Consider the following 20360-nt stretch of genomic DNA (forward strand, 5'->3'; position numbering starts at 1 on the left):
TTGTACTACCCATATCATCAATATTAATCAAGCAGGACGTAGGGTTTTACCTCCATCAAGAGGGCCCGAACCTGGGTAAAACATCATGTTGCTTGCCTCCTGTTACCATCCGGCCTAGACGCACAGTTCGAGACCCCCTACCCGAGATCCGCCGGTTTTGACACCGACATTGGTGCTTTCATTGAGAGTTCCGCTGTGTGATCGACAAAAGATCGATGGCTCGCCTGCAGATCAACTGCGACTTCGGCGTCTTCGTCACCAGTTCGACTGGTCACCTTGGTTCGACCAAGAATTGCACCCCGTGTTCGGATCACCATGTTCGGACGAGGGCCTTCATCAAACATCAACTCCGATCTCTATCAAGATCACGGAGGAATCATCTATGGAGCTCGGGGGCTCAACATCAACATTGCCCTCAAACGACCGTGCTGTTTTTTTGGACAGCGAACTCGCATCTGCCGCCACCACCTCCTCGAGTATCGCTTTGACGATTGCTTCGGTGGGATTGTGCGGAATTGAGTCTACAACAACCATGCAAAATTTCATCGAGTTCCGATGGAGAAATCTCTGGCAATCTATGATATACCGGAGCTGTTTCAAATCTGGACGGGAATCTGGACGAGTTTAGGGAGTGGTGTCTAGCTTCTAGCTTGGAAGTCCTTTGGAAAATCCAACCGTTGATCGGCTGCGGAATTCCCATATCTACCACCCCTTCAAATTTCAGCTCAATCCGACCGTCCAAACTCTGGGAACCTTCCGATTAGTGCATCACTTTTCGGATCTATTTTCTGCGCGAAAACGAATCCGACCCGAGTTCATCTTTTTTATGAATGGGATTTCAGACATCCCTTTTGAAGGAAGTTTTGTATGGGGTATTGTGCTTTGTTCCCGAACACATCCCACTAACTTTAAGATCTTTTGAACATGATCTTCAACATCATGCTGGTGTCAAACCAGTCCGGCAATATTACTCCACGACTGCCGACCTGCGCTAGACATGTCGTCACCTTAGCCGAGCTCAACTTCTTCGGATCATCATCTCGGCAAGCCGAACAAGAGTCCGACATCGCGAAGGATAAATCATCATCAACATCGCCGCCCCACGGATTACACGGAGCGGGCATACCGGCATCGCCGCACGGTCGCTTCATCAAGCCGGTATCGACCACGTCACGACCTGCATCAACAGGGCCGCACTATTGCTTCTTCAAGCTGGTGTCCTTCACGCCGACCTACTTTGACATCTCGGCTGGACCGGGGGCTTCGCCATCTCTTCATCAACCTACTTCGGACACTTCGGCGTCACTAGCCGACCAGCTCCGTCACGTTAGCTGGGCCGAGGGCTTTGCCTCGGCGAGTCAACCTTTACCAGCATTGCCATGTCGTCGTTTTATCGCCCATCAGGCAATGGGTGTGCGGAGCGAGTCCTAATTTTGGGAATCACCTTCCTTCGGATTGCTACAACAAATAAACCAGGTGCTATTAATCCCAGTATTTTTTGCTTGTCTAGGTTCATTTTTCCCAAGGAATTATTACTCTGGTTTGTCCATGATATGTTCACAGGTCTATCAAATGGTGACCGCATTAACGACGGTTGCGTGGTGGTTTGATCAATTTCCGTACATAGTCCGGTGAACGCCGCTTCCGGAGCTCGGACCGACCTGTGAATTCAGGCTTTGCCACGCCTTTACTACATCACGCCGACGCCCTGCATCGACATTGACTTTGGCGCCAGGCCATATTTCTTCTATTCCTCACTTTGCATAAATTATTTATTATGCAACATTTTTTTAATTATTATTATTACTATTATCTCCAGTTTGCACTATTTTTTGTGCACAGGAAAATGATCCGGGGACTTCGGCGTTACTCTGCCGGTCTGCATTGACCGTGCTATGTCACCACTTCGGCGTGTCGAGCTCTCCGCTCCGCCACCTTGGGACCAGCTTGGGGGATGGAATTTGCCCCGCATCAAGCTCGGACCGCGTCATCAATACCGAACACATTAACCAGCTAAGTCGCTTTCATGCTCAAAGCTTTAATTTCTAACTTGTGTTTGGTTCGACCAAGCATTATACTTTTTTGAAAAAAAGTTGCTTGTAAAAAATTTCCTTGTCCAAACTTTGTTTGTGACGCATAAATTCAAATACCCGATTCATTTGGGGGCTTCCTTCATGAAGCTTTTCCACTTGCATATGATTATACTTGTACGGCTTCGTTCCTTGTTCGTGTATTACGCCAGAATATGCACCATATTGACTTAAGCGATTTGCAAGCTGGGTTGCCTCGCTCCTGTGCTTACCCCTACATTCCCGATTGTTCGGCTAGGGAGTAAAGGGAGCACCTCTGCTATTGTCACGATCGGGTCGCCCGAGCCGGACCTCAGACTGGGTGAAGCCGAAAGCTAGCGCTCTTATAGTTTTCAATGATGGTCGGCACACAACGGAACTCATGAGTACAAAAAATCTATTGCACAAGTCTCATAATAACAATGAGCACCGAAGAAAGGTATCGGTGGGGGTACTATTTTCTTCGAAGATGCTTCTTACACTTCACGGTAATATAGCATAAGTTTCCTGAGCGCGCTTTGTCTGTTACAGCCTTATGGCCTGATTGCCTGGTTATTGGAAACACCGTCGATATTCTCGACCGATGGAGTATATAACACTTTTCGGTCCTTGACCGAAGAGGGAGAAGCTGACGGTCGGTTAAGACGCGTTTAAAGTTCGGTTGAACATAGACATGATATAAGTACTTCGGTACATGCAATCATTCTTCTACCCAAGTCACTTGGGGGCTCTTAAGTTTATTTGAGCCGTTTTATAATAAGTGTTCTTCTTCTTAGTCGTTGCAAAGTTTTATTATTATTATTTATCACTCCTTTTTTCGGCACAAGTGTGCGGTCACTAGCCGGAGAGCCTAATTTCTCTCTCAAAGCCGCTAGAGTTTAGTTTGCTAAACTGGCCTGATGAGAAGTACTCCGCCCTCGGGATAGGAGGTTGAAGCCGTAGGCTGACCCGCTCGAAGTCTTGAGATAGGATGTATCATGTTAAAGCACGACAGAAGCACTTCTTTTTTCTAAGACCAACTTTCGGATTGGCACCGAACACTTGATATTGTTCGGACGTCATGTTTTTACTGACGTTTCTTGGTTTTCCAAGCTTTTTGGCACTTTTAAACTATTTGTGCTTTTCCAGCATTAGTCTCGCAGTGCAACGCCGGACACCTTTAGGGATTCGACAAAAACATTCTCAGATATTTCTATATATGCATCGGTTTCGAATTGTGTCTTCGGTCAATAGTTGGGTTGCCCGGCTCCTGCACTTGCTTCCTACGTTCCGTTTTGTTCGGCTAGGCGTGCAAAGGGAGAACCACTGCGATTGTGCTTCCAGCTCACATGGTTAAGCACCTCAGTGGAGAAAGCCAAAAACTGACTTTCACAATAAGCGTAAACTGGTCAGCGATTTGATGACTATGTTAAATGATGGGCCGTTCATAACATTGGCTGAAGTGTTTACGGCTTGACCCCGACTGTCGCCGAACACTACCGGGGGCTATTAACTAGCCTCCCAAACTAAAATTCTCAATATTTTGCTCTTACATTAGAGCTGAGGTTTAATGATCATGCTTAGCATGACAACCCAAAGAAAGGAACCGATAGCGGGACTATTTTCTTTGGAAGACATTTCTTCTGTTAAACAATAATATAACTCTCTGCGTACCTTTGTTTATAAAACTGTATGGCCAGATTGCCTTGTTTGTCGTAAATCTTTGCGCTCATAAAGGCTTTATAAAGTAGGACAAACACTCCTCGGCTACTGGCCGAGGAGGTGGAAGCCGATGGTCGGTCAACAAAGTTTTGTACAATGCGGATCCGAGCATTAATGACGTAAAGTACTTGGATACATAGAGTCATTACACATAATTTGTGATTTTACTATGGATATTGATCCTTAATTCGGCCACCCGTGCCCGCATTAAGGTTTGGGGGCTACTGGGCTTCGGGCTTATTATTTACAAATATTAAATGGGCACATCGATCCCCTGATCTGGTGTTGCCACCCGACCAGTGTCTCGGGGGCTACTACATTGCCTGTTCAATGCAGAAAAATTTAAGTGCAATACAGTTGCCGAGGAGATTTTGATCCTCAGGTTGGTCGGCCGCACCCAACCTGAGTCTCGAGGACTAAGCACGCCGCTTTTTGTGTCCCGAAGTATTCTGCCGAGCTAGGACTTGATCCTCAGGCCGATTTTGCAAATCAACCTGAGTCTCAGCGGCTACTGGGATCAGCGGTCTTACGTCATCCTTCAGGTGCATCTCGGGTTTTAGACCGATACACACCTTGAGGGCTACTGGCCATATATCTCGGCAGAGAATAAATTGCAATAATAAAAAATATTGACAAAAAATCGGCCCACAGTCGGGGTGGTGCACCACCTCGGAAGCAGTCCGGCATAAAGCTCGGGCGCTAGTGGCTGGCTCCATAGAGGGCATTTCCGGCATTAAGCTCGGCTAAACTCCTTCAACTTTTTTGAACCAAGGTGATTTGTGACACCTCGGATATAGTCCGGCGTTGGAGCTCGGATACAGTCCGGCGTTGGAGCTCGGATACATTCCAGCGTTGGAGCTCGGAAGCGGTCCGGCATTGGTGCTCGGCTGCAAAAGATACCTCGAATGCAGTCTGGCGTTAGAGCTCAGACGCAAGAGGACACTGCCTCCCGGGAACAACTTCAAACCCGAGGTGTGGCATAAAAATAAGGCAATGATAAAGGCTGGAAACTTAAAGGGGCTCCTCGGATACCCGACGTGTAAACTCGCCGAATGCATTTCGGCGATCCTCAAGATCGAAGATGAGAAGATTTGTTGAACCAGTTTTCAAGACCGTCAACCGAAGATGAAGAACAGTTCGGAAGAATCGAGGAGCGTCCCTAACTTGAAGACCGGTTCAGGGGGCTACTGATGGTGTCCTGGACTAGGGGGTACTCACCACGTCGTCTCCCGATCTGTTAGATTGGGCCAAGGACCCCCATGGCCGTATACTCATGGGCCAGTTCGGACAACTGCTGCATACATGGAAGGTTCCACAAGACTTGGTGATCAAGACAAGGACTCCTCCCCACCGGCGTATTCGGCTAGGACTCTTGTTATCCTAGGCCTATAGTGCATTATATAAACCGAGGCCAGGCTAGTCGATAGATCAGACAACAATCATACCATAGGCTAGCTTCTAGGGTTTAGCCTCCTTGATCTCGTGGTAGATCTACTCTTGTACTACCCATATCATCAATATTAATCAAGCAGGACGTAGGGTTTTACCTCCATCAAGAGGGCTCGAACCTGGGTAAAACATTGTGTTCCTTGCCTCCTGTTACCATCCAGCCTAGACGCACAGTTCGGGACCCCCTACCCGAGATCCGCCGGTTTTGACACCGACAGTAAGCAAGTTGACCAAATCATCGCCCACAACTACTTGTGTTCTACTTGTGCATAGAATCTACGCATAGACGTAGCTCATGATGCCACTGTTGGGGAACGTAGTAATAATTCAAAAAAATTCCTACGTGTCACCAAGATCAATCTAGGAGATGCTAGCAACGAGAGAGAGGGGGTGCATCTTCATACCCTTGAAGATCGCTAAGAGGAAGCGTTACAAGAACGCGGATGATGGAGGCGTACTCACGGCGATTCAAATCGCGGAAGATCCTATCCAAGCGCCGACCGGACGACGCCTCCACGTTCAACACACGTACAACACGGGGACGTATCCTTCTTCTTGATCCAACAAGGGGAGAGGAGAAGTTGAGGGAGAACTCCGGCAACATGACATCGTGGTGGTGGAGCTCGTGGTTCTCCGGCAGGGCTTCGCCAAGCACTACGGAGGAAGATGAGGAGTTAGAGGAGGGAAGGGTTACGCCACGGGAAGGGTGCAGCTGCCCTCTCTCTCCCTCACTATATATAGGGGGAAGGGGGGAGGATGAGGCGCCCTAGGGTTTCCCTAGGGGAGGGGCAACGGCCACAGGGGAAACCCTAGAAGGGTTTGGGTGCCCCCGGCCCTAGGAAACTTGGCCCCCAAGCTGGGAGGGGCTGCTGCCCTAGGGGAGGCACCCACACCTCTCCAGGTTACGTGAGATTGGGTGGAAGGGGCGCACAGCCCCTTAGTGGGCTGATGTGCCCCCTCCCCTTGGCCCATAAGGCCCCCAACGCTTGTCGGGGCCTCCGAAACTCCTTTCAGTCACGCTGGTCGTCACCTGGTACTCCCAAAACAATTCCGGACTCCAATACGCTTCGTCCAATATATTGATCTTCACCTTCGGACCATTTCGGAGTTCCTTGTCACGCCCGGGGTCTCATCCGGGACTCCGAACAACCTTCGGTAACCACATACTATTCCCATTACAACTTTAGCGTCACCGAACCTTAAGTGTGTAGACCCTACGGGTCTGGGAACCATGTAGACATGAACGAGACACCTCTCCGGCCAATAACCAATAGAGGGATCTGGATACCCATATTGGCTCCCACATGTTCCACGATGATCTCATCGGATGAACCACGATGTCGGTGATTCAATCAATCCCGTATACAATTCCCTTTGTCCATCGGTATGTTACTTGCCCGAGATTTGATCGTGGTATCTCCATACCTCGTTCAATCTCGTTACTGGCAAGTCTCTTTACTCGTTCCGTAACGTATGATCCCATGTGAGGGAGTCCTGGATTAGGGGGTGTTCGGATAGCTGGACTATACCTTCAGCCGGATTCCTGGACTATGAAGATACAAGATTGAAGACTCCGTCCCGTGTCCGGAAGGGATTTTTCTTGGTGTGGAAGGCAAGCTTGGCGATACGGATATGAAGATCTCCTACCATTGTAAGCGACTCCATGTAACCCTAACCCTATTCGGTGTCTATATAAACCGGAGGGTTTTAGTCCGTAGAACAACGTACACATCAACAATCATACCATAGGCTAGCTTCTAGGGTTTAGCCTCCTCGATCTCGTGGTAGATCTACTCTTGTACTACCCATATCATCAATATTAATCAAGCAGGATGTAGGGTTTTACCTCCATCGAGAGGGCCGAACCTGGGTAAAACTTCGTGTCCCTTGTCTCCTGTTACCATCCGGCCTAGACGCACAGTTCGGGACCCCCTACCCGAGATCCGCCGGTTTTGACACCGACATTGGTGCTTTCATTGAGAGTTCCTCTGTGTCGTCGCCATCAGGAAGGATGCCTCGCCCCGTCTTTAAAGACGGTACCGTTGCTAAGGGAGCTTTGGCTGTCGGCCAAACCCTCCGGTTAGGTGGCTTTCTTATGACCGCCTGTTCAGCTTCTGTGCCGACGATGACCTCTCGAGCCATCGAAAATAATCTTCATGTCAACTCGGAACTCGCCGAGCAGTTAGATCCAATAGAGCTTTCCTCCATAAACGAGCTCTTGGATCGCTTCGCCGCCCTGGGAGTCGCTACGGATTACGACCAGAGTGGGCCTAAAACCAATCTGAGAGAGATTAACTCTCCCCAAGTCACCCATCACGTTGCCGTGGTAGAGGGACAGTGCGGCGACCCTTCATCTATCTTAAGGACTCGCTACGTCCGGATTCCCGATCCCTCCAAGCCGGATACCCGCGGAGGGGAGGATATCACTCAAGACCTGAACTTAGAGTCAGGCGACGGGCTGGATTCATTAGACAACATCTAGGAATCCAAATTTTCGAGTTCAGAAATTCCTCAGCCTCTGAGCCTTAGATGGGGTGAGGCTTCGGATTTAATTCCACCCACCCACCCCAACATAAGCGATCTATCCAAAATCAGGCAAGAACCCGATGAAACAGTACATCATTACTGGGCCAGATTCCAACTGGTTAAGAACAGGCTAAGGGACTGCCGCGAGGAAGACGCAATCTCAATCTTCTACAATAATTGCACGGACAAGGGAATACTCAACGCCATAAGTCGCCGTGATATTACACACTTCGCTGACTTGGCGTCCATTGTACGAAAGTACTGGGCGATGGAAAGCGCCTGGAAAACCGAAATAAAATTTTGGGACAATCTGGCCCTGAATACAAACCCAGTCCGAAATAAAAGGGTGCATCATCACCAGTCACCCGGGTCAAGCACTAAAAAGCAAAAACCCTCTACAGGGCATGGAACCGTACTGGAAGGGTGGCTTAATGGACCCTGTAAAATTCATAGTACAGAGGACGCCACACCAACTCACAGCCTCAGAGCATATTGGATACTCCGGCAGGTGGCCAAAATTGGCAAAAATCTCCTAATTCCGGAGGCCACAGAAAGCCACCCCAGAGACACCAATACGGTATTAACAGTCTTCGAGACTTTCGCATCAAATAATATGCGAAAAAGGACACTCCGCAGCCTTGCCGAAGTCTACCAAGTAGCAACAATAAACCCATGGAGCGACACGGCTATTACCTTTAACGCCAATGATGAACCTAAATTCTGAACAGCCCGAGCACCAGCCGCATTGGTCCTCAGTCCAATAGTGGACGACTTTCGTCTTACCAAGGTACTCATGGACGGCGGCAGCGGATTGAACCTCATTTATGAGGAAACTCTTCAAAAAATGGAAATAGACTGGAACCGCATTGAGCGAAGCAGCACAACCTTTAGAGGAATAATCCCCAATTGGGAAGCGCGCTGTACAGGAATAATCACACTAGATGTGGTGTTCGGCACACCAGATAATTACAGGTCCGAAGAGGTCACGTTCCAGGTGGCTCCGTTCAGCAGCGGTTATCACGCTCTGCTAGGGTGGGATGCGTTTACAATCTTCCAAGCAATACCCCATTACGGGTACATGAAGCTCAAGATGCCCGGGCCTAACGGGATCATCACTTTCGCTAGTGATCCGGACATAGCACTCCGCGCCGAAAACAAGACAGCCGCACTGGCCCTCGAAGCACTATTCGAAGCCCTAGAGGCTGAGGAGCTGACTGCGCTGCGCTCTACGGTAAATAGGGACGACGTGGTACTCGACAAAAGATCCAAGTCCACCTCCTTTAAACCGGCGGACGAAATAGTCAAATTCCAAGTCCATCCAATGGACCCCAATAAAACAACTTCCATCGGGGCACAGTTAAACCCTGATGTCGACGCCGCATTGTGAGAGTTCCTGCGAGAGAACTGGGACATTTTCGCCTGGCACCCTTCAGACATGCCAGGAATCCCACGCAGGCTGGCCGAGCACAGCTTAAATATCCAAACAGGATTCAAACCTGTCAAACAGGCTCTTCGGTGTTTTTCCAAACCTAAGAGACAAGCCATGGGAGAGGAGCTAGCAAAGCTATTGGAGGACGGATTCATCAGAGATATAAAACATCCGGACTGGCTAGCAAACCTGGTGATGGTACCAAAGAAGGACAAATCCTGGCGCCTGTGTGTTGATTTTAAAGACCTTAACAAGGCTTGCCCAAAGGATCCCTTCCCCCTCCCCCGCATCGATCAAATTATCGACGCTACCGTAGGACACGATTCGTTGTGTTTCCTCGATGCATATTCTGGCTACCATCAAATCAAGATGGCAGAACCAGACCAAGCCGCAACGGCATTTATCACACCATACGGGCCATTCTGCTTCAACACGATGCCCTTCGGCCTCAAAAACGCCGGCGCAACATATCAGCGCATGATTCAGACATGTCTGGCAAGCCAGATCGGCAAAACAGTGGAGGCATATGTAGATGATGTGGTCTTCAAAACAAGACATGTTGAATCTCTAGTAGACGACTTGAGGCTCACATTTGATAACCTCCGAACATACGACATCAAGCTCAACCCGGAAAAATGCGTTTTCGGCGTTCCAGCCGGAAAGCTCTTGGGCTTCATTGTATCCGGTAGAGGAATTGAAGCAAATCCAGCCAAGATCCGAGCTCTGTCGCAACTGGATATCCGAAAGGACCTCAAACAAATACAAAAGTTAACCGGATGCATGGTGGCTCTAAGCCGCTTTATCTCCCGCTTGGGAGAAAAGGCCCTACCCCTTTACCGCCTCCTTCGGCGCACCGAACACTTCAAATGGACGAACGCAGCCACGGCCGGACTCGACGAAATAAAAGCCATACTGGCAACAAACCCAGTCCTGGCCGCGCCAAACATTGGTGAACCAATGCTATTATACATTGCAGAAACACATCAGGTTGTAAGCGCAGTGCTCGTCGTCGAACGAGAAACGGACGGACACAAATTCCCCCTTCAAAAGCCGGTCTATTATGTGTCCACTGTCCTCACTCCCTGCAAATCACGGTACCCGCATTATCAAAAGATTGCGTACGCGGTATTCATGGCATCCCGGAAGCTACGACACTACTTTCAAGAGTGTTCAATAACGGTAGCCTCGGAAGTACCACTTAACGCTATTATAAACAACCGTGACGCAACGGGCCATATTGCGAAATGGTCCATCGAGCTCCTCCCGTTCGACATAACTTATAAGCCACGACGATTCATCAAGTCACAAGTCTTGGCCGACTTCGTCGCAGAATGGACGGAGGTCGAACTCCCTAAAGAGTACGACACATATTCAAATTGGATCATGCATTTCGACGGCTCCAAGATGTTGGTCGGACTGGGGGCTGGCGTTGTTTTGATGTCCCCCACAGGAGACACAGTTCAATACGTACTACAGATTATGTACACGGACTCCAACAATGCAGCCGAATATGAGGCCCTTTTACATGGTCTCCGGATGGCAGTATCCATGGGCATCCAACGCCTAGAGGTGCGCGGGGACTCAAACCTCGCAATATCCCAAATAAATGGAGACTTCGATGCCAAGGATCCAAAAATGGCAGCTTACCGCAACGCCGTCCTAAAAATGTCAGCTCGGTTCGAGGGGCTTGAATTTCACCATATAGCCCGGGAAAATAATCAGGCGGCAGATGTCCTGGCACGCATCGGCGCAAAACGCGATGTAGTCCCCCCCAACATATTTTTGGAAAGGCTGTTTAATACATCCGTAGCATGGGAAGGGGAGCCGAACAATAACAGCCCGGACCCAACCGGCCTGCCCGACACCGAACATTCTAACACAATCGGAGGCTCTGCCAATGAAATAACACCTTCAGCCCACGTAATAATGGCCATCATCGCCCCGTGGACAGAACCATTCCTCGCCTACCTTACTAGGCAGGAACTCCCCGAGGACCAAAATGAGGCACGTTGCATAGTGCGGCGATCCAAAGCCTACAGAGTCCACGAGGGAGAGCTTTATAAGAAAAGCACCACCGGAGTCCTTCAAAGGTGCATCTCCGAAGAGGAGGGGCGAAATCTCCTGGCTGAAATTCATGCCGGACTTGGCGGTCATCACGCTGCAGCCCGGTCCCTTGTAAGCAAGGCCTTCCGTACAGGCTTTTATTGGCCGACGACCCAGGCAGACGCTCAGGATTTAGTCCAACGATGCACCGGTTGCCAGCTCTTTGCAAACCAAAGCCATATGCCACCCACCGCCCTCCAAACCATCCCCATTACTTGGCCCTTCGCGGTCTGGGGGCTTGACATGGTTGGACCCCTTAAAGGCGGAACCCACAAGCAAAAATACTCACTGGTCATGGTGGATAAGTTCACCAAATGGATAGAAGCCAAGCCTGTTAAGACGGCCGAATCCGGACCGGTGATAGACTTTATATCCGGGGTTGTACACCGTTACGGCGTCCCCCACAGCATCATCACTGATAACGGCACGAACTTCACAGCCGACGAGGTAAAACTCTGATGCAAAAACATGGGCATCAAGCTCGATTATGCTTCCGTCTATCACCCACAAACTAACGGCCAGGTCGAACGTGCAAATGGTCTTATCATGAGCGGCATCAAACCCAGATTAGTGCGGTCCCTCAAGGACTCTAACACGCACTGGGTAGAGGAGCTTGACTCCGTACTCTGGGGGCTGCGGACCATGCCGAATCGCACCACCGGATACACACCATTCTTTATGGTGTACGGCGCTGAGGCAGTTTTGCCTTGCGACATAATTCATGACTCACCTCGAGTGCGCATGTACGAAGAAAGAGAAGCCGAGCTCGATCGGCAGGACAGCTTGGACGCATTGGAGGAGGAGCGCGACCTGGCAAAAGCCCGTTCCGCATTCTATCAACAGCAGGCTCGAAGATACCAAAGCAGAGAAGTACGGGCCAAAAATTACAACGTTGGCGAATTAGTTCTACGACTACCGGACAAGAAAAATGACAAACTCAAGCCCGACTGGGAAGGTCCCTTCATAATTGACCAAGTCCTGACTGGTGGAGCATACCGCCTGCGGGATGCATCGGATAACCGACTCGAGCCAAACCCATGGAACGCAGCCCGTCTCCGAAGATTCTATGCCTAGCGTCGGACTCTGTGTTCGTCTCCTTCCTCTGTCCATTTTTTATATTTTCTGTCTTACATTTCTCTTCTTCTCTCTCCCTCTCTTATAGCCTCTAAAGGCTCATAAAGTGACGCACTATCCGCGCTCATTAAACCTAGGGGCTTCTTTAAACAGAAGCTTATTCATGCGGGCTTCATGCCCAACACATGTGTCACACTTCCGCATGTACCTTTTATTCACCATTATATGCATCGATATGACTTAAGTTTTGGCCAAGCTGGGTTGCCTGGCTCCTGTGCTTACCCCTACGTTCCCGATTGTTCGGCTAGGTGGTAAAGGGAGCACCTCTGTGATTGTTACTGTCGGGTCAGCCGGACGTGTACCTCAGACTGGGTGAAGCCGAAAGCTAGCGTTCTTAAGGGAATATTCGGTCGGTGAACTACAGATGATCTTTTTTTATTTTTATCTATACGCTCCCATATGTTTTTCCTGCGTTTCTTTTCGCAGCATGGACATGCACCTTAGGGCATGCCTCCCAGGGAAAGGAACCCCTAACGGGACTATTCTCCCTGGAAGATGTTTCTTACTAATCATGTAATATAACATACCTAGTCGAGCACTTGTCTGTTCACGCCCTAATGACCCCTACGCCTGGTCTCCATGCATTCCCCGGTTCCTATATAACCGCATGGGAATTCGGACACACTCTGGACCGTCAGGTCCCGAGGCTGAAGCGAAAAGGTCGGCCATGACAAATGATCTACAATCCGGCTAGAAGGCATTATAAATGTCAATTAAATTACATAGTCATTTCGACTGGTTGTATTCCTCTTCAATACCATCTAACAGGTTGTCTAATTTATAGTCCTGCTGGGAATACTTTGTGGCCAACTCTACTTGGCCGTATACTAAGCTTACAGGGATCTCCTTCCCATCGGGCCCTACAGGACCGACCTCGGCCATGTGGTTGGGGTCAGCCTTTGCGTACCACGTCTTCACCATGGCCCAGGCCTCCCTAGCGCCTTGACGGCAGGCTGATATCTTCCACAATCGGAAGTGCCGCCGTGCTCCCTTTAGCTTCTCCGCAAGCTCTCCAAGCCCTTCGGGCTGGAGACGGATGGCCACAGGGCCTGGGCGACGCCTTGCATCGCCTGCCGAACTCGATCGAGCAGTTGCGAGAGCTCAGGAAGAAGGTCACCCGTAGAACCGGGCATCTCCTCTGCAGGACGACCTATTAGCACACCTACAGACATTGCTCTGTTAGTCGGCTTCCCCGCTGAACTTTCTTTCAAAAGGTTCGTTCAAGCACTTACTAAATATGCCGCGTCGAAGCCGCTGATTCTCCTTCACGGAGTCTGACAGCTGGGCACGAAGATCTTTCAGCTCGACGCCCAGCCTGGTGTTGGCATCTTGGAGAATGTTCTTCTCCCCCATCACCTTTAATAGCACCCTCTCACCAGCCTTTAGCTGGCGTAGGAGGTGTTGCCTCTCCGGATTCAATCCGGCGCCATCTGCAATTTCATTTGTCAGATTCGCACCAAAGCCGTGCTTCGCAAAATACTTATCTTTCGAAGTGTATATTACCATAGGGGGTCTCCTTAGGCTCCCCCGCCGCGGCTAGTGCGGCCTCCAGTTGGACTTTGCACTCTTCCAGCTCCTTGGACAGTAGGGAATTCTTTTCTGTAAGAACCTGCATATCAAATGATCCTTAAATCAGTTATTCTAACTGTTTCAAGTCTCGGGGGCTACTGCTATATATATATTCACCAAAATTTTCTTACCCGTATGTCTTTTACATATTGCTCCATGGATCTGGTTAGACCATTTTGAGCGGCACGGAGGTGCGCATCTCCCGAGTTGAAGGCATCTAACGCCCCTTGGGAGAAACAAGCGCCGCGAAGAATTGTCCGGCGACGCCTGTGGTTCATGGCACTCTCCACCTCAGAGTTGGTGGCAGACAACCCGTCCACATCCTCCGTCGGAGGAGCGTCTAGCACGCGCCTTGCGTTCGCCTCCGCCTCCGGACCAGGATTTGGAGCCTGGCTGGTGGAGGCGCGATTGGCAGCCTCTCCGGGTATAGTCCGGCGAGGTCTCTTTGTCCTGAAGAGAGCACGAGTGTCAATGTGCCTCGAAGGTATAACACCTGGGATAAGGGGGCGCGCCATACCTTTGCGCTGACGCCTCGGTCCGGACTGCACTTCTTTTCGGCCCACGGGGCCCCACGGCCCCTCGTTGGCTTGTCGCCGCAGGTTCAGCCTTCCGCCTTAAAAACCTCCCCTACAAAGTTCGATTGCAATCAGGAAACTGAACACGAGTGGGCGGACACCTATTCGGGGTACTGGGACTTTGATCTCAGGTACCTGGGGCGTCAAGATTAGCCCTGGGTAATCAGCCGTAATGGCCACCAAGGCGTTGTCCTCGCTCAATTTATGGAACACTCCATCAATCAGCTCCACAGATATGTCCGGATCCTCTTGAGAGGCCGGGTCGAGGGACCGTCCTGGGTCCTCGGGTTGTGGAGGAGGGCTGCTTATTTCCTTAACAGCCCAGCGCAGTTCCTATGTCAAAGTAGTCATACTGAATATTTAACAATGGGAATACAAAACGGATGGACAAGTAAATACGGCCGCTTACCCAGCTCGGGGGATTGTGCATGGAGAATCCACCCTGAGGGTTGACGTGGAGAAATTCCTCGTCTTCTCCCTTATACAAAGTGGACAAGATCTTTAGTAGAGCGGCAGCTGAATCCGGCCCCTTACGACCGTAGCGGGTGGCGTCGTCCTCCCCATTGAAGTCCCACATGGGGTGGCTTCTATACTGAAGCGGCTGCACCCCCCGCATAATGCATTCGGCCATAACCCCGATCATGGTTAGTCTGGAATGGGCTAACAATCTTATTCGGCCCATTAGGTAAATGATGTCCCTGTCACTTTCCCTCTGAGGGCTCCGTGGGCGCCAGCTTAGGCGCTTCTTTAAGGGAGCACTGTTGAATTCAGGGAGGCCGATCCGGACAGGATCCGGCAGCGGGACGTCTTCTATATAGAACCATTCCGAGGGCCAGTCTTCGGACGCCTTCTTTGGGGTTCCGGACAGATATCCGGTCCCGGCGATGCGCCACACTTCGGCTCTGCCCACCTGATACATTGACCCCTTCTTGGAACGGGGCACGAGGCAAAATAGCTCCTTCCATAGTCTGAAATGGGCTTCAACACCCAAGAACAGCTCGCAGAGGGCTACAAAGCCCGTGATATGCAATACTGAGGCAGGCGTGAGATGATGTAGCTGGAGGCCGTAGAACTCCAGCAGCCCCCGAAGAAATGGGTGGATTGGAAATCCGAGCCCCCTTATTAAGTTAGGGACGAGGCACACCCGCTCTCCTTTGGAGGGATTAGGGGCATTCTCTGCTTGCTCTCCGCCGTTGTAGACGGCAAGACCGGCTCGAACCGGGACCATATAGGCCGGGGGGAGAAATCCCTTGGTCTGGAGCGTCACTAGCTCGCTATGCGGGGTGGAACATCTCTCCCAATATCCAGGCTTAGGGCTGGAAGGGCGAGGGGAGGAGTTGCGACGGCTGGCCATGGTGGAATGGACCTTTGTCGGATGCGCTCTGATGAACACTCGCGGAGGGGAGAAGGTGTGGATTGGATCTAAATCCTCGTCCCCTTAAATAGGGCAGCTCATTTACGCGGCTAGGTGTGTGAATGTAAAAACACTCAGACTTTTCATATTCGTTTGACACGTGGGAAGCAGCCATTATTGGGCGTAGAAGCCAAGGAGCGCAACATCTACAAGAAACCGGACTTTATTCAAACAGGTACACGGAATTTGGAGGAGAACCTGCCTTGCAATGCCGAAGACAATCTGCGCGCCGGACTCATCGTCATTGAAGCCTGGTTCAGGGGCTACTGAGGGAGTCCTAGATTAGGGGGTGTTCGGATAGCCGGACTATACCTTCAGCCGGACTCCTGGACTATGAAGATACAAGATTGAAGACTCCGTCCCGTGTCCGGAAGGGATTTTCCTTGGCGTGGAAGGCAAGCTTGGCGATACGGATATGAAGATCTCCTACCATTGTAAGCGAATCCATGTAACCCTAACCCTATCCGGTGTCTATATAAACCGGAGGGTTTTAGTCCGTAGAACAATGTACACATCAACAATCATACCATAGGCTAGCTTCTAGGGTTTAGCCTCCTCGATCTCGTGGTAGATCTACTCTTGTACTACCCATATCATCAATATTAATCAAGCAGGACGTAGGGTTTTACCTCCATCGAGAGGGCCCGAACCAGGGTAAAACTTCGTGTCCCTTGTCTCCTGTTACCATCCGGCCTAGACGCACAGTTCGGGACCCCCTACCCGAGATCCGCCGGTTTGGACACCGACACCATGGCTAACTCCTTAGTCACATTAAGCTCATTATGATCATGCATTACCGAGTGGGCCCAGAGATACCTCTCTGTCATACGGAGTGACAAATCCCAGTCACGATTTGTGCCAACCCAACAGACACTTTCGGAGATACCTGTAGTGCACCTTTATGGTCACCCAGTTACGTTGTGACATTTGATACACCCAAAGCATTCCTACGGCATCCGGGAGTTGCACAATCTCATGGTTTAAGGAAAGATACTTGACATTAGAAAAGTTCTAGCAAACGAACTACACGATCTTGTGCTATGCTTAGGATGGGTCTTGTCCATCACATCATTCTCCTAATGATGTGACCCCGTTATCAATGACATCCAATGTCCATGGTCAGGAAACCATAACCATCCATTGATCAACGAGCTAGTTAACTAGAGGCTCCCTAGGGACATGTTGTGGTCTATGTATTCACACATGTATTACGGTTTCTGGTTAATACAATTATAGCATGAACAATAGATAATTATCATGAACAAGGAAATGTAATAATAACCATTTTATTATTGCCTCTAGGGCATATTTCCAACAAATATAATCTGGGAAGCCCAAATAACTCAGAAACATAATCGGCTTAGAGTAAGTCGAGCGCTGCACTTACGGCTCTTGACTTTATTTAGACTGGCTTATGCCGTGTAAGACGAGTGTTGTTTCTTGGCTACTCGGCTTACATAGAAGCCGAGATACATGACGGCTGACAAAGGCTAGTGGAGGCACTACTCGACTTATTTTCAGATCCGGGTCAACGGCCTATCGCCATGTATCACTCTTAAGCCGAGTGTTATATTAAGCCAAGGACAGTAGTGTATTCAGAGTTTACAAGTAAGTCAAGTGTCCACTATAAGCCGAGTACCAAACATGAGCCAGGTGGTGGAGGGCCACCACAGTCTACGAAATGCCAGAACCCGACCTTGAAGGCGACGGTTGGCTCTGTTGTATCTCCTCAAGCTGAGGGAACTTTTCATTGCCGTCCAATTCCACATGGCTATGCTATTGTGATGGTGGATGAAATAATTAATGGAGGGATTTGAGGAGCTGGAGCTTGACTACTGTAACACCCCGGATGTAATTTACCTTATCTATATTCCAACTCTTGCCGTTTCCGGCACTAAGTAATTTACCTTATCATGGTCGGGTTTTTGTCTCCGTGTGTGTTGTCTTTGTCATGCATCTCATATCATGTCATCATGTGCATTGCATTTGCATACGTGCTCGTCTCATGCATCCGAGCATTTTCCCCGTTATCCGTTTTGCATTCCGGCGCTCCTATGTCCTCTAGTGGTCCTTTCTACCTCTTTTCGTGTGTGGGTGTTAAACATTTTCGGATTGGACCGAGACTTGTCATGCGGCCTTGGTTTACTACCGGTAGATCGTCTGTCAAGTTTTGTACCTTTTGGACTTCGTTTGGTACTCCAACGGTTAACCGAGGGACCGAAAAGGCCTCGTGTGTGTTGCAGCCCAACACCCCACCAAACTGGCCCAAAACCCACCCAAGCCCCCTCCATCATCTAGATCGTTCGATCACGATCACGTGGCCGAAAACCGTGCTCAATTTGGAGCCTCCTAGTTCCTCCTACCTCTATATAAAGACCTTCCCCCAAAATTTTTGGGTCAAAACACCCCTAACCCTAGTCCCCTTCGTCCTCAGCGCGCCGGACATTGTCCGCCGGTGCCGGACACACCGCCGCGGCCCGCAACCGGCCCCTGAGGGCCCGAGGCGCCCCGTCCTTCTCCTTCCTCTCACGCCGCCCGCGCCCTGGTGCGCCGCCGCCTCCGCCGCCGACTTCGCCGCCCTCCGCCGCATCCCTCGCCGGCGTTGACGCCCGACCTCGCCGCCGTCCTCCTCCGCGGGCGCCGCACCGCCCGGCCCCCGCAGCACCGCGCCGGCGACCCCTCCGCCTCCCTCGTCTCCGGCGTGAGCCTCGGCCCCGGCGAGCTCCTCCCCCGCGACGAACACCTCCGGCCGCCTCCCTCTTCTCTCCGGTGAACAGTGTGCTCTGGTGAACCTCGGGATCCACGCCCGGCCAGATCTGGATCTAGAGACTCGGTTGACTTTTGCCCTATAACCCTAGATTTTTTGCATACTTCATTATGCCATAACTCTGCATCCGTAGCTCCGATTCGTGCGTGTAGCATATCAAAATGTTCGTCTCGACGAGTAGATCATATCATCTCATTTCATCATTTTCTTTTGAGCTCATCTTGATGCCCGAAATGCTGTTGGAAGAGGGCTATGTGGTGAATTTGTCAGATCTGTTTCAGCAAATGGCCTTTTGTCATTTTTGCCATGATTAATGTGTGCATGCTATGATCCTGAGCTCTACATGTGTTTTGTAGAATGCCATGCCATCTTTACAGAGGTGCTTACCATGTATTTTTGTGATCTTTGTGGTGACTAGCACAAGCATGCAAAGTAGCTTACTCGGTGATGCTGATTTCAGGGACTTTAGAATTTCACTAAGTCCTTGTCCTGATATTGTTTTTATGCCATATGTTCATGTTGTTTCCTAGTGATCCGTGCCTCTTTTGAGGATGATCAGTAAGGATGTTTTGTTAATATTGTGGTGCTCTATCCATCCATGTCTTTGTTTTCATTTATGGAGCACCCTAGCTTGAGTCAATTGAGCTCTACTTTTGCTATAAAATGTTCCTTGCAGATTGTTAACATGTTTAGCGATTTTGCCGAGGATGTACTGCTATTGATCCGTGCATGCTATGTTGTTGTTATTTCCATGTCTAGCTCCTATGACATGTCTTCTTGATGGGTGTATGCTTAGTTTGTCATGCAATGCCTCGTAGTGAGTGCATCGAGCTCGTAAACATGCCTACTTGTTAATCTGTTTTGCATGCTCCAGTTTTTCACTAAGTCTGAATCTGTTTATGTTTTTGCTATGTTCACATGCTTGCAATTGTATTTTCTGATCCCTTTTGGCTCAAGGTCACTAAGGGACTTTTGTTATGTGATTTGATTAGCTTCATGCCATGCTTTTATTTACCATGATATATTCCTGTAGCATGTAGTTTTCATGCTCTAAAGAATGCTTCCTGATGATAAATTCCAGACTTGTGTTAATTTCACTAAGTCTGAAACCTGTTATCTTTTGCACTTCTTCCATGCTTGTTTGAACCTGTTAATGAGTGATTTAGCGGTAGCTCAGTGTTCATCTTTTGTCAAGAATCATGAGTGGATCCCTGCCATGTATTTTGTTGTCATTTTTGAGTGCTGTAGCATATTTTACTTGATGCATTTAGATGGCTACTTGCTGTTTATCACAGACCGGTGCCATATTTGTTTTGCTTGCCATTTCCTAACCGTGCATCCGATTCCGGTGATCTTTATATCGGTTTCAACCGAAATCAACTCACCTTTCCAGTGGAACTCTTGGATTTCCAAGTTGAGGCCAGGTTCAATCATTCCTTTCCCAATCTTGCATATGCATCGCTTATCGCATCCCGCATATCATACCATGTTTGCATCATGTTGCTTGACCATTGCACATGGTTGATTGTGTTCCCTTTTGCTTGTTGTTCTTGTTTGGGTAGAGCCGGGAGACGAGTTCGTAAATGAGGAGCCCGTTGAGTTCGCTTACGAGGATCAAGTCAAC

The sequence above is a fragment of the Triticum urartu genome, chromosome 2A, assembly GCF_056163025.1.
Source record: "Triticum urartu cultivar PI428250 chromosome 2A, HENAU_Tu73, whole genome shotgun sequence".
Classification (NCBI taxonomy): domain Eukaryota; kingdom Viridiplantae; phylum Streptophyta; class Magnoliopsida; order Poales; family Poaceae; genus Triticum; species Triticum urartu.